General features: G+C 41.8%; 1 pseudogene; it reads right to left on the reverse strand.

Annotated features, from left to right (window-relative positions):
• Positions 1–814: 814 nt before the first annotated feature.
• Positions 815–8,891, reverse strand: LOC132843209 (semaphorin-4E-like; annotated as a pseudogene).
• Between the last annotated feature and the right edge of the window lie 7,502 nt (positions 8,892–16,393).

The raw sequence follows: 16,393 nt of genomic DNA on the forward strand, positions 1-16,393 counted from the left end.
TAAGTTTAAACTTCTACATGAATACGTAAGTTACTTAAGATGCTTTCACATTGCAGTGCAGAATTTCATTGTTGAGTAAACAATAATCTTTACACCAGGTCTTTACTCATGGGAACAAAAGTAATTTAAAAGATATGTGGATGAGGTTAACCTGTAATTAAAATGATAGTAAAGCAATTTCTGGATATTTTTGGATACAACTGAATTGACTCTCCTCAAATGATTAGATTTTAAATGGTTATGTTTTCATATTTTGCAGCAATAAAAATCTTTTTTAAACAACTTAAACTTAAGTGTTCAGTGTAGATGTCTAGACGTGCTAAAGGTGTTATCTGACATGGATTTTGAAAGAATCTTTTGTGTATCCTGTCTGGAAAGACAGGCACAGGCTCTAGTGCACAGAGACCTCCGCAAAACCATTTAACACTAGCTCGAATAATCAAAAATAATTTTTTTTTTTTAGAAGGTAAAAACATAACTGGTGGTCATTCTCATTCAATGTCTCCTCCAGAATACAGATTTATGAAGGAAATATGAATTATGCTGCCATCCCATGGATGACTGGTTGTATAATCCTCTTCAGTAGTCCATATACAATCTTCAATACATCACATCTATTTTGGCCTTTGTTTTTAATTGGCAAACAATATACTGTGCTTAAACCTGTTTCACTGCTTTAGGGTTTTAAGCAATACTGAGGTCTACAAATAACATGAAATAAAGTGTAATAAAACTGTTTAAATCTCCAATCAGTTCAGATTGTGTGACTTGAGCTATGAAACTGGATTATGTTGGATTTGTCATTGAGGTGTCTGCAAAATAAAAAATAAACTTCACTCGAGCAATTTGTCTCAATTATGCTGGTTTGTCATATCAGGGGATTCAGCTATTCTGTTGATTGTTATTTCTGTTTAACTTTCTTGAACAATTTGCAGTGGCTCCTGACAGACAAACACACTCTGTGGACTTTCCTCAGCTTTTTTCGAGCTTCTCTGGACAGCAAAATGCCCTTTGTAGAAGTTCCATACCACAAGAGCTAATAATAGTGTTCTTATAATGACCAGGATATTGAGGGCCAAGGGAGATTTCTGCTGGTCCTGGACCTGTGGCTGAACCAAAGAATGCTCCATGAAGTCCCCCAGCCTCAGCTCATATGTAGCATTTAGTCTTTACAATAGTCTTTACCATTGGAGGACTCTACAGAGGTGCAGGTGTAGAATCCGGCGTCGCTGTCCGAGGCATTGAGGATCAACAGGTTGTTGTGATGAATGTTGTACTTGTTGGAGTTTTGAATTGTGTGATTATTTATGCTCCACTGCACTCGGGCCAGGTTTGATCCTGGCTGGCACAGCAACATGACCTCGTTACCAGGATAGGTTTTAATGATCGTAGTACTTTCTGTAACACAAAAACAACAGTCCTTGAGAGTCTTATTGACTTTCAGTGACAAATCACAATGGACTTAAACCATTTCTGCTGCATGTATATTGACCCATACAGGACACTTATCAGTAAATACTGTACTATCTGAACCAGTGGATGTAAGAGGCCACCTGTTTACATACCGATGACAGGAAAACATGCAGCATTTCCATCTCTCAGATTCTGAACCACCTAACTGCAGGAGAAAAAAAATGGACATGACTGGAAATTCAATGTATCTAACCTTCCCTCTCTAGAGTAGAGTCTAGAGCCTCTAGAGCAATATTTTAGACCACAGTGATGTTTGAATCTTGATTCTGATTGGTCAGAAGGTGATTAAGTGAATTTTTTATAACAAGGACTTGCAGTAGATCTAGCTGGAAGGCACATAAGGTTTATATTAATGTGTTCATTTTAATACGTTACTGTTCGCTCCAGATAATCTACTGTAGGTCAATAAAGAGTAAAAAAAAAAAAATGCTGTAAAATACTGAGATGAATAGATTTATAATGTGTTGTAATTTAATTAAAATAAAATAATTATTTAAAGTTAATAATTAAAAGTAAATAATAATTACTAAAAGTTCAACTTCAGGTCACATCACACTCATTGTTCCTTTTTGCCTGTTTTCCTACAACAGCACACCACATCATGATTTTTTCCTTACAACACTATATTACAGCAGCTGAGAAGTATATGCTGAGTACCTGTGTGTATCTGGATGAATGTTGTTTATAGTAATGCAGCATTCAGCACTGAGGTCCCAGCCGCAGTACGGGTCTCTGGCCAGCACACAGTCCATACAGGAAGCGTAATGGTCACATGTACTAAGTGGCATCTGCACCGTTGCTTCCTCTGAGCCTGCATACAGCTTACCCCGTGCAGCAGTTATTAAAAATATGGTCAAACTATAACAGAATCAAACTAAAACTGAATCACAAGTAGAAATAATTAAATGAACCAGATGAGTACTGGTATAGCCATGATGGGAAAGTCATTAAGTATTATTTTATATTAGTTCTACTCGTGCGAATGATGAGGGCAAAAAAAATGATAGATTTGCATGTAAATAAAGTGTTAATAGCAGTAGGAAAATTTTATTTCTAAAACATTTTGTAAAATTATTAGAAGAATAAAAACAATTCACTCAAGTGAAAATGCATTTCGATCATTCTCCAAAACTAAAAACATAACTATTTCTTCGCCTTTATAAATCAATTAATTAGTCTAAGGTCATACACAAAGTTCCAATAAAAAAAAACAAAAAAAAAACAAAACAAATTGATTCTTAGACACAGCCGTCTCGATTTTCACTAATGCTAATGCTTCACTTTATTTTTTTTTCTTGTGACAAAAGTCAATAACTAACCCATCAGCTCCATATACTACATACTATAAAACAAAAAGAAAAAGCTTGCTGTTACAAAGATTGTACAGTTGATTGAACACTATAACACATGGATAAGTCTGTATAAATTATGTAACCTGTACACTAAATTTACATTTATGTACCTGTGCCAATAAACATGACCTGATGGCTGCTCCCATCCAGGGCAGTAGTGCTGGCCACCACTATACGAGTAAACACAGCTCCTTTCTTCACCAGTAGGGGCTGATCAGAAGGCTTCATTGCCTGATCCATCAGTGGGTTGTCTCGGATGAACTGAAGGGTAACTACTGCATAGGTGGTGTTTTTGGAGAGAAAATGCCCGTCATTACGTAAGCTATTACTCAGGAAATTATAAGAGCATCAATAGGAACTGGGACCATAATTTCCTTGTATCTGGAAATACGGTAAAAAAAAAAAAAAAAAAAAAAAAAAGAGTATTCAGCTGCAGTATAATACTATATCATATTCTGACTTAATTATTCTGACACACTGCTGAGTACTCCGGCATTTCCCCGTCAGTAAAATTACAGCTATGAAACAAGTGTCATAAGTCAGTGGTTAATAAAACTATGTCTAATGTTTGAATATGCTACAATTGTGATTCATTTCTGCACATTTTTGTTTTTAACTGTATGTCACAGCATTACTCATATGCAAGTAGGAAGAAAAAACAGAAATAATTATATTTAAGCATTTCCTTGATTTATATTGATTTATAGGTTGACACCCTTGGATAATTTTTGAATACACCTTATAGCATCATGTAAACTCCTACAATTTATTAATTTCATATCAGAATAAAAATAAAGTTGTTTCTGAGGCAATTGTATCCATGATTAAATTTGATTCAGGTTTTCATACGAGTGTGTAGTACTAAATAATAATTCTCATATTATAATAATGCACATTATGAAGTAGTATATGCAATACAAAGACAGCAAGGTGGTGCAGCATTGCCACCTCATAATGCCAGGGTCCCCAGGTTGATCCTGTGCATTTGTGTGGAGATTTTCTCCATAAGTTCTCGCCATGTGCCCGTTTCCATCCAGCACTTTCTATGGGCTGCACTTAATTGTCCAAAGGTTTGAATAAGTGTGTAAATGTGCATTTGTATGGCGCTCTTTGGTGTACGGGTACGTTATGTATCCTGTATTACATTAAACAAATCATACGTAATGTCTGAATCAGAAATAAAATGCTAGTGCGATTTAAAATGGGAACACATTGCAAATACATCCAACATTTATAGAGCTTACCCTACAGAGGGTTGTGAGGAAGCTGGAGCCTATCCCTTGGAAATTTAAAGATCCTATCCAACAGACTACGAGGCTTTTGGACTGCAGGAGGAAACAAGAGTACCTGAAGGATATCCCAAAAGCACAGGGAGAACATGCAAGCTCCCTTTACACAAGGCAGTGGAGGGAATCAAATCCCAAAACATTTGAGGTGTGAGGCAAGCGTGCTAACCATTAAACCACTGTGCCATCCAAACTAATGTGTGTACCATAATCTGTAATTCTGAAGTTAATGGCAAACCATTATTGACTATAAATACCAGTGAGTTGTTAAAATATAGTCTGTTAGGTTTCCTATTTGACCTAACCATGTTGATCTTCACATGCCTTTGAGCTCAGGCTGATCCAACACAAATGGTAATGTTTAAGTCCTCTACCTTAAGGTTTGACTATTGTTGGTCTGATATTCAACCACAATCCTGATTACATTCAAAATCACAACTTTTCTTCACTGCAGTTATTTAAACATATTCTGCTGGCATTTTTTAACTGAACATTACTCACCCCTGAGGAGTGAAGACACCATAGAACATGTAGGTTTTCCAGGTGTCTGGGCAGAAGAGGAACACATCCTTGGCTTCCACCGAAACTTGGCTTCCCCAGGTGACGTCAGCGCCTTTTCGGAAATCCTCCCCTCTGGTTATCTTTACCTAAACACGCCGCGGCAAACGGGTAGGGGCGGGGGGATAGCCACCATCCATAGACAGTCCCTGAAGTGCCGCCAGTTGTCCACTAGAGGGTTTTCCAGTTTTGAGTTACAAGTATTTGTGCTTACACTACCCTGTCCAATTTTATGTGCAGTAATCTACCGGCCGCCCAAATTAAATAAGGATTTTTTAATTGAGTTCTCAGAGTTTTTGACAGAGTTTTTAGCAAAGTTTGACAATATTCTAATCTGTGGTGACTTTAACATTCATGTTTGCTGCCCCTCTGATAAACCTGCAAATGAATTTAAGGCACTTTTAGACTCATTAGATCTGGCTCAATCCATTTCCTGTCCCACCCATAGGTTAGGTCACACTCTTGACCTTATTATCTCTCGTGGGGTGATTGTGTCAACCTGTGAGGTCATGGATTTTCCTATCTCTGACCACTCTCTCATACGGTTTGACATTTGTGCTGTTCCACCTGCACCAACGTCTATTGCCCCCCATCGCCGTCGCATTATTACCTCATCCACAGTCAATGATTTTGTTGCTGCCTTCTCTGTTTCTGATCTCGCCTCTACTGCTGAATTAGCATCGCCTCTTTGCCCGGACCGTTTCCTCGCCTCCTTCCATACCATCTGCTCCCAGATTATGGACTCTGTTGCGCCTTACAAGGTAAAGTCGACCAATGGTGCATTGGACCCCTGGCTCAATGATACAACTCGGGCCCTCAGGCGCCGGTGTAGACAGGCTGAGCGAAAATGGAAGAAGGACAGGCTGCAGGTGTCACTGGAGATGTTCAGAGACAGTCTTGCCACCTATCAGAGTGCTCTGAAGGAAGCTAAAGGACAGTATCTTTCTGCTCTCATCAATAGAAATAGCCACCGCCCTGGAATTTTATTCAGCACTATCAATTCTGTTATGAATCCGGTGTCTGTCGCCTTGAATGACGTATCTGTAAACGCATGCAATGCATTCAAGCAACATTTTTTGGACAAGGTTTTGTCTGTTAGGCAAACCATTACACAAGTCCCCGTAGTTGCCATGTCTACTCGTGCGGCGCAATGTGTGTTAGAGAACTTTGTTGCAGTTACTCTGGTGGACCTCAAAAAAGCAGTCCATGAGTTGAAGCCTACCACCTGCCCCCTAGATGCTGTTCCTGCCAGGATTTTGAAGGAGGCTATTGACATCTTAGGACCCATTCTTGTCCCCTTCATAAACAGCTGTTTTAGGGTGGGTACTGTCCCCGCTGCTCTCAAACACGCTATTGTTAGACCGTTGCTCAAGAAACCCAACCTTGATCCCTCCATACTCTCCAACTTCCGTCCTATATCTAACCTGTCATTTCTGTCTAAGTTGATGGAGAAGCTTGTTTTCGCACAGCTTCAGTCTCACCTTCAACTGCACGGCATTGGTGATACATTTCAGTCCGGTTTCAGGTCTAGACATAGCACTGAATCAGCGCTATTGAGGGTCCATAATGACATTCTTGGAGCCCTGGATGGTAAAAGCTCTGTGGTTTTGGTGTTACTGGACCTAACCGCTGCATTTGACACCGTGGATCATGCCATCCTCATCTCTCGTCTACAACATGTGGTTGGTCTGCAGGGTGCGGTGCTAAATTGGTTCTCATCATACCTCACTAACAGAACCTTTTCAGTAATGCTTAATGATTATTCTTCCTCGGTTGCTCCTCTGTCATCTGGTGTGCCTCAAGGATCTATTCTTGGTCCTACTCTGTTCTCACTTTATATGCTGCCACTTGGTCAACTCATCTCCAATCATAACGTTCAATTTCATTTCTATGCTGACGATCTCCAGATCTATCTTCCTGTGATTCTGAGTAATCGTTCTGCACTGGACCCGCTCCATAACTGCCTTCATGATGTCAAACAGTGGCTTTCCCAGAACTTCCTTCATCTGAATGAAGAAAAGACTGAGTACATCCTGTTTAGCCCAGATTCACCCAGCAGTTCTTTTAGTTTTGGTCCTCTAACACCTCAGTTTGCTCCTACCGTGCATAACCTGGGTGTTCTCTTTGACAAGAGTATGCACTTCGATAAGCAGATCAGTGCAGTAGTGAAGGCGAGCTTTTACCAGCTAAGACTACTCAGCAAAGTAAAATCATTTTTGTCTCAAGCGGACATTGAAAAAGCTATACATGCCTTCATCAGTTCTAGGATTGACTACTTTAATGCTCTCTACACTGGACTTAACCAATCACTTCTCAATCGGCTTCAAATGGTACAAAACGCGGCAGCACGTCTTCTCTCCAACACCTCCAAACGCTCACACATCACCCCTGTCCTCCACTCGCTTCACTGGCTTCCGGTGCGGTTTAGGGTGGAGTATAAGATCCTTCTTTTTGTGTTTAAGGCCATCAATGGTCTTGCCCCAGCCTACCTCGCCGAATTAATAAAAGTCTACAAACCAGCCAGAACTCTCCGCTCCTCTGGACATACCTCTCTGTTCATTCCCAAATACAAATATGAGAAGTTTGGAGGCCGGTCATTTGCCATCATGGGTCCAAAGTTGTGGAATGCACTTCCAGCACACTTACGATCCATCACTGTGCTGAGTGTTTTTAAATCGCAGTTGAAAACTCATTTATTCAAACAAGCTTTTAACATGTAGACCCTGTTTCAACTGCTATTTTATGTTCTTTGTGTTCTTATTGATTTTTATTGTTTTTATTGCTGTTTCTCTGGAAAGCACCTTGTGCTCCTTTTGGCTGTTGAAAGGTGCTCTATAAATAAAAGTTGATTGATTGATTGATCCTGTATGAGAAGTGGTAGTCTGGTTTGAAGGACAGGACAGTCCAGGTGAGTCTATAGAAATGACGTCCACTTCTTCTGTAATGTCCGCTGTCCTCCTACATCCCCCTAGCAAGGAGAGATCAGAGGGTATGAGAACAATGCTTCAAAAAAGTAACTGCAAGTGACAAGAGTTATATTTACTTACTAATTAACATAAAATCCAACCAAAAATTTTTTGGTAAAAGTATTGTTCTATAAGCAGATAATCTGTCATTTTAAGCATTTATTACTTAAGCGCAAAAAAAAAAAGTAAATAGGAAAAAAAATCTATTCATGTATAAAAGCATCAAATGCAGGGTGATTAATCTTACAGTATATTTGATTTATAATCGTTGCACATCCTGATTAGCTATTCTTGTGCATTTTGGTTACATCCGGTTTAAGTACTGATGTAGAATTAGGAACTATGTGCTTATATTTCCCCACCCAGGTATTGTCATCACCTAAGGTCTTTGAACTGGGTTGTCATCTCCCTCAGCCACATGCTTCATGCCAATGAAACTGGCCTCTGAAATAAAACTGAATAACTAATCAGTGACTCTAAACTACTCAATCACAATCTCAAAGAATTAAAGAAAGTTACGAGATGTAAAGTTGAGTTTTAAATTATATATGAAACCAGAAGACTCATCTCAGTCCCTTACTTAGTGTAATAAAATTTACATTCATACCATTAAGCCATGAAGTCAGGAATTCAGTTGATCTAAGCTTCGCATCACAACTGGTTCTGAGCCCAAGAAATTCGAAGATGTAGCGGAGTACAGCTGTCCATCTAAACGGCAATCAGAATTATATTATTAAAAGCATAATGATGGGATCATTGAGTTACTTTCTTTTAAAGCATTCAGAATATATCAGCTATCATAAGTAGCAGCTGTGACTAAAGAATTGACCTTCAAAATTAATATAATGCATGAACTAAATACTTTTAATCACTCACTAACTAAACATTGTGCTCTTTGTTACATCATGAAACAGTTTGCCTTAAGAGATGAAGCACCTACCGACAAATTCAGAGGTGCATCTCTGGAAAGGATCAAATGTACACTTTCCATTCCAATCTTCTTGTTGTTTACCTTCGAGAGTCAGCTTGCCGTCTTTATAAGACTGGAAGACAGAACACAGCTACATGAAATGCCTACATGGTGTGATAATACAACAAAACATGCACACAAGCTGAAACTCATGTTAACAAATGTCTACAATATCATAGCAAGGACATTTTACAGTAAAATATGGGGAAGAATTTTTACTCACCATAATATCACAGGTTGGATTAAAAGCATTGGTACCACAAACGAACATAGCGTCGCTCGACATTTTCTGAAGGACCCGGATGATACAGAGAAAGAGACAAAAAAAAAAAGATCTGTTAACAGAACACCACAAGACAGAAGAATAATTGGGAATAATTTCATAGGATTCAAAGAGGATGAGTTGCAGATCAGGGCTTTGTATAATATCATACCTGTTCCTATTCATATGATATTTACTGCACAAAACTGTTGAATCTAACCAGGGTTTGAAAGAGACATGGCTTAGGGGTGTAAATTCTAGTTCTCAGTATTCTCAAAACTCAGACCATGTTTGGTTCTTTACTGTATTAGGAAATGATAATTTTTTTATACATATTTGAGCATTTACATATATACACATAAATACACATACATTTCTGTGGATGTTTTAGAAATTTTTTTTATAAAGTTTTTATTCTCTAGACTTTCCTGTTTCCTGTTTCCTGTACCCCTCCTTGAACCGCCACCTTATTGTGGTGGAGGGGTTTGCGTGCCTGAATGATCCTAGGAGCTATGTTGTCTGGGGATTTTTGCCCCTGGTAGGGTCTCCCAAGGCAAACAGGTCCTGGGTGACAGGCCAGACAAAGAGCGGTTCAAGAGCCCTTTATGAAGAACAATAAAACAAGGTCCGTGACGTCGCCCGGTATGGCGCAACCGGGGCCCCACCCTGGAGCCAGGCCCGGGGTTGGGGCTCGCATGCGAGCGCCTGGTGGCCGGGTCTTACCCCATGGGGCCCGGCCGGGCACAGCCCGAAAGAGTGACGTGGGGCCGATCTCCTGTGGGCCCACCACCTGCAGGAGAAACCGTAAGGGGCTGGTGCAATGTGGATTGGGTGGCAGTCGAAGGCGGGACCCAATCCCCGGCGACCCAATCCCCGGACACGGAATCTGGCTCTAGGGACATGGAATGTCACCTCGCTGGGGGGGAAGGAGCCTGAGCTGGTGCGGGAGGTCGAGAGATACCGACTAAATATAGTTGGGCTCACCTCCACGCACGGCTTGGGCTCTGGAACCCAACTCCTTGAGAGAGGCTGGGCTCTCTACTACTCTGGAGTTGCCCGCGGTGAGAGGCGGCGGGCTGGTGTGGGCTTGCTCATAGCCCCCCAGCTCAGCAGCCATGTGTTGGAGTTCACCCCGGTGAACGAGAGGGTTGTTTCCCTACGCCTTCGGGTCGGGGAGAGGTCTCTCACTGTTATTTGTGCTTATGGGCCAAATGGCAGTGTAGAGTACCCGACCTTCTTGGAGTCTCTGGGAGGGGTGCTGGAAAGTGCTCCGACCGGGGACTCCGTCATTCTACTGGGGGACTTCAATGCTCACGTGGGCAGCGACAGTGACACCTGGAGGGGCGTGATTGGGAGGAACGGCCCCCCCGACCTGAACCCGAGTGGTGTTCTGTTATTGGACTTCTGTGCTAGTCACAGTTTGTCCATAATGAACACCATGTTCAAGCATAAGGGTGTCCATCAGTACACATGGCATCAGGACACCCTAGGTCGGAGGTCGATGATCGACTTTGTGGTTGTTTCATCTGACCTCCGGCCGTATGTCTTGGACACTCGGGTAAAGAGAGGGGCGGAGCTGTCAACTGATCACCACCTGGTGGTGAGTTGGATCCGATGGCCGGGGAGGAAGTTGGACAGACTTGGCAGACCCAAACGTACTGTGAGGGTCCGCTGGGAACGTTTGGCAGAGTCTCCGGTCAGAGAGATCTTCAACTCCCACCTCCGGCAGAGCTTCAACCAGATCCCGAGGGAGGTTGGAGACGTTGAGTCTGAGTGGACCATGTTCTCCACCTCCATTGTCGACGCGGCCGCGCGGAGCTGTGGCCGTAAGGTCTCTGGTGCCTGTCGTGGCGGCAATCCCCGAACCCGGTGGTGGACACCGGAAGTAAGGGATGCCGTCAAGCTGAAGAAGGAGTCCTATCGAGCCTGGTTGGCTCGGGGGACTCCGGAGGCAGCTGATAGGTACCGGAGGGCCAAGCGAGCTTCAGCCCGGGTGGTTGCAGAGGCAAAAACTCGGGTCTGGGAAGAGTTCGGTGAGGCCATGGAGAAGGACTATAGGTTGGCCTCGAAGAAATTCTGGCAAACCGTCCGGCGCCTCAGGAAGGGGAAGCAGTGCCCTGCTCACACTGTTTACAGTGAGAGTGGGAATCTGCTGACTTCGACTGGGGACATTCTCGGACGGTGGAAGGAGTACTTCGAGGATCTCCTCAACCCCACCGACATGTCTTCCACTGAGGAAGCAGAGGCAGAGGGCTCAGTTGAGGACTCATCGATCCCCCAAGCTGAGGTCACTGAGGTGGTTGAGAAGCTCCTCAGTGGCAAGGCACCGGGGGTGGATGAGATCCGCCCTGAGTACCTCAAGTCTCTGGATGTTGTGGGGGTGTCTTGGTTGACACGCCTTTGCAACATCGCGTGGCAGCTGGGGACAGTGCCTCTGGACTGGCAGACTGGGGTGGTGGTCCCTCTGTTTAAGAAGGGGGACCGGAGGGTGTGTTCCAACTACAGGGGGATCACACTCCTCAGCCTCCCCGGAAAAGTCTATGCCAGGGTACTGGAGAGGAGAATTCGGCCGATAGTCGAACCTCGGATTCAGGAGGAACAATGTGGGTTTCGTCCCGGTCGTGGAACACTGGACCATCTCTATACCCTCACCAGGTTGCTGGAGGGTTCATGGGAGTTTGCCCAACCAGTCCACATGTGCTTTGTGGATCTGGAGAAGGCATTCGACTGTGTCCCTCGTGGTGATCTGTGGGGGGTGCTCTGGGAGTATGGGGTCCGGGGCCCTCTGCTAAGGGCTGTTCGGTCCCTATATGACCGGAGCAGGAGTTTGGTTCGCATTGCCGGCAGTAAGTCAGACTTGTTCCCGGTGCATGTTGGACTCCGGCAGGGCTGCCCTTTGTCACCGGTCCTGTTCATTATTTATATGGACAGGATTTCTAGGCGCAGTCAGGGGCCGGAGGGAGTCCGGTTTGGGGACCACGGGATTTCGTCTCTGCTTTTTGCAGATGATGTTGTCCTGTTGGCTTCTTCAAATCAGGACCTTCAGCGTGCACTGGGACGGTTTGCAGCCGAGTGTGATTTACCAGTCTCTATTTACCAGTCGATCTACGTTCCTACCCTTACCTATGGTCATGAGCTTTGGGTCATGACCGAAAGGACAAGATCCCGGATACAGGCGGCCGAAATGAGTTTCCTCCGCAGGGTGGCTGGGCGCTCCCTTAGAGATAGGGTGAGGAGCTCGGTCACTCGGGAGGAGCTCAGAGTAGAGCCGCTGCTCCTCCACATCGAGAGGAGTCAGCTGAGGTGGCTCGGGCATCTGTTCCGGATGCCTCCTGGACGCCTCCCTGGGGAGGTGTTCCGGGCATGTCCAACCGGGAGGAGGCCCCAGGGAAGACCTAGGACACGCTGGAGGGACTATGTCTCTCGGCTGGCCTGGGAACGCCTCGGTATTCCCCCGGAGGAGCTGGAGGAAGTGTCTGGGGAGAGGGAAGTCTGGGTGTCCCTGCTCAGACTGCTGCCCCCGCGACCCGGCCCCGGATAAGCGGTAGAAGATGGATGGATGGATGGATGGATGGACTTTCCTGTACTGAAATTAGCGTCTTATTTGTACACCAGTCATAAGTATGTACAGTCTTCATCTCATTATTATTTTAAAATCTGGTTACTAGCAAAGTGAAAGAGCAAAGGAGGAAATCATGTTCAAGTACTTAATTTCAGTTCCACTGAAAGATCTCAGATTTTTTTGTTTCTGATTTGCCAGAATTCAGTCACAGCATCGTCCAGTTGACTTCCTCTTAAACGCAGCATCAACATCATTAAACTCAAACTGGAGTTTCTACAAGAACACTCGTTCAACCTCGTTCAAGGACCAAGCTTTATTGCAACCCAATTAGTCGTCTAAAGTGCATTAATCAGTGTAGTTGTCTTCAAACCCCTGGCTGGATTTTACAGATACAGGTCAAAAGTTTCAGTTAATGTTTACATCAAATATAAAGAAAAAGTATGATCTCCTTCATCAGAGAGCTGGTCTGATAAATTTCTAAACCTAACTGTCAGGCACTCACTCTGTTTTCAATGATCAATAATAATCAATAATGTACAGATGTTCCTAATATACCGGATTTTTAGTGTATTTCTTCCGTTCCATCATCATCATAAACCACTTTCAGAGTGGTGGTGATGGTGGTGTGATCTCAGGTTGTGGCAGGATTTTTAGTACTAGATGGGCAGCTTAGATTTATGAAACTGCTGATCTCCTGTGAGTCACACATTTTACTCTCAATTTTACAATGAATGGTCACACAAAAAAACCCTCACCTGTGTTTTCCCTTTGAAAACACATATTATTATTATTATTATTATTATTATTATTATTATTATATTTTAAAGTACTTTAGTGTTTAAAAAATGCATTCAAAAATAAAATTGTGAAATCATAGTGACAAAGAGATGATATCTGAAATTTAAACTAATATATAGAAATGTTTGAAACTAGAATAAAAGTACAATCATTAAAATAATAAGCAGGAAGAATTTAAAAATGATAGAATATAAGCAAATATACCCCAGTTATAAGGCAAGTTGCAATTGAAACAAAAAGTTGAGGCTGAGATAAATATAAATAAATAAATCTATTAGATAGAATAATAAATTGTATTATTATTATTATTCAAATGAAATATTTTTCCTTACCATAGCCTCCTTGTGTGTGATGTTCTTGAGTTCCAGGGCAAAGATGGCTTCTCGAGCTCCCAGGATGAGCAAACCCTCCTCAAAAACAACAACAACAACAACAACAAAAACAGCAACAAAAACAGCTCACTTACTCAGAGTAACTGTTTTTCGTGGTGTGCTGTTCAATGGCCAAACCTGACCCGAAGTCAATACAGCTGGAACCCAAAAAGACAAGACAAGGAAGAACAGCATGGCCTAAAGTTCTTCAAGTCTCTGTATTACGACCCAATTATGGTCTAGGGGTATTTAGAGAAGTAACACTCAAGAAAAAAAAAAGGATTTATTTCCAGGAGTATGTGTGTGAAATGGAGGAAGGCAAGACAACAACTTCAATCGATAAGGGTGTTTATTAATCCCAATAATAGTGAGTGTCGGAAAATATATATAATAATGAAGGTGAAACTATATACAGACCAATTAACGAAATGAAAGTTGGGGGGGCAGAAGAGACGAGAGTGGTGCTAAAGGAACAAAACAATAACTAATTTGATTGGACCCCAAGGTCCAATCAAGGATGAATGAGACGCTCCAGAGCAACCTGCACTCCTCCGGTGGCGTTTCTTAAAGTACCGGGATGATTGTGATTGGAGAAGAGACTCATGACGTCACTTTTGAAGCCGGGAGATTGACGGTTCAATGGACCAATAGGAAACTGCGGATGGACCTGAAGCGAGATAGCGCGAGAGAGCAAAAAATAAAAGGAGCAAACACAGGCACAGCCACAGAGACGTAACACTCTGTCTCTCAGAGTAACACTCAGTCTCTCAGTCACGCTGTAAAATATTATAATATCTTTTTTCAGCATGAAGAAAAAATTGTAACATTTTACTTATAATAACAGATTATGTTTAGATTGATGTACTTTAGAAGAGCAGGGTGAAATAAGACATACTGCACATGAGCTGGATTTTTAATTGTAACCTTTTACAGTTGCGTCCCATATAATTAATTACCTTGTAGAAATACAACTCGACTCGGTTGAAAAAAAAAATTATTTTAAGATAATAATTTCATCAAGAACAGCATAGCTCACACTACATTATTGTAGAAATGTACAGACAAAGTCACAAACAGACAAATGTACAAACAAAGTCACAGTTTCCTGTCTTAACATTACAGTAAAACAAAGAGCTTAGATTATGAAGACATATTCATGAAAGCCAAAAAAACTCTTTATATTATATACCAGTTGTTCAAAAGATGAACTGAATATAATATAATATCAGAATCTGATTTTAAAGGTCATGGATCAAATTGTCTTTTTTAGATCTGTATATGACTCAGCACAAAATAACTAAAGCAAAGCTCACATCCTTCCACTTAACAGCATCGACCGCCGATTATCCAGTGGAGTCGCAAATTTATCACATGCACCGTCATTAAACGCAATTTCCATTAGTTTATTTTCTCGTTTGCAAATGTTGTACGATCCACAACACATAACAACACAGGGCATGTGCACCTCATGTAGTGAAGTTTAAAAATATTTGAGAACTTAATGAACATAACAGAATTTCTGCATTAATTACTCTTATAACACAGAGTGCTGTTACAGGCCTGAATGTGCTTGGTGTTGTTCATTGTCTATAACAGCAGCTACAGGGAAAACAATTGTTGATTTTATCAACTGTACAAACGTGCAAGTTTAAATGTTATCATGTCTGTAGTAGACATTATAGTAGAAGTCACAGTGACGTTTATGGAAGATGCTCCACATGATTAAATACTACTGTAAGGCGTGGGGGTTTAACTGTTCATGGGTTGATTTCAATAAAGACGATGGACTTGAAATATTACCGGCTAATAACTTTTATTGAGCAGAGAGTTAGAACTGGAAAAAAAAACAACACCTCACTTCGTGCCCGAACACACACTCCTCAAGCTCCTCCCCTTCACATTACATCCTCCTCCTCATTGAACGTTAAACAAGCAACCTCACACTACTACCAACAATAATAAACAGATTTAAACATGTTCTTTTACAAAGTATAACTGGTAATTGTGCTTTGTTTAAGATATGTATTTAATATTTAGTAATAATCTTGCAGTAAATAATTTTGTTTGGCATCCGTACAGATAAAAACCTATAGTGCGTCTAAAGAGACTTTATGTATTCAATAAAGACATAAAAGTCAGAATTGTTTTTATTAGTATAGGCCTGTGTTTATATTATGACTGGAACGGAGATCAGTCCACATTTAACATGTGATTAAAAGAAAAACCTTTCTCTGTAAATGTTGAGTTCCATCCTATGCCATTGAGCAATGCTGCTCGGAGACCAGTAAGTACTGAGCTGAACGTGCGCAAGCGCACTTGGTAATAAAGCTGCTTCTGATCCTGAGTCATTAGGACATACTGTATTGTTAGTTACTTACGCTGGGTCCAAATATAATGGGGCTGTCAACTGACTTTGTCTTTAAAAAAATAAACAAGTAAAAAAAAAAAGAATACATAGTTTGAGCACAAATGTTTTCACCGAATCTTTTTTACAGTTTCTGTGTGAAAATTCTCGGTGCAATTTGTAGAACAACACAAAAAAACGGAAAGAGAAAAAGCTGTTTGGAAAGTAGCAAAAGAAAATGTTGTGATGAAACGTTTTGCCTGGAAGAGGGCAGTGTATGACATCAGGTCAAACAGGTTTGTGAAGAGGGATGTGATAGCTCAATGGTTAAGGTGTTGGGCTACTGATCGGAAGGTCATGGGTTCGAACCCCAGGTCCACCAAGCTGCCACTGCTGGGCCCCTGAGCAAGGCCCTTAACCCTCAGTTGCTCAGTTGTAAGTCACTCTGGAT

Source organism: Tachysurus vachellii, chromosome 1 (assembly GCF_030014155.1).
Source record: "Tachysurus vachellii isolate PV-2020 chromosome 1, HZAU_Pvac_v1, whole genome shotgun sequence".
Lineage (NCBI taxonomy): Eukaryota > Metazoa > Chordata > Actinopteri > Siluriformes > Bagridae > Tachysurus > Tachysurus vachellii.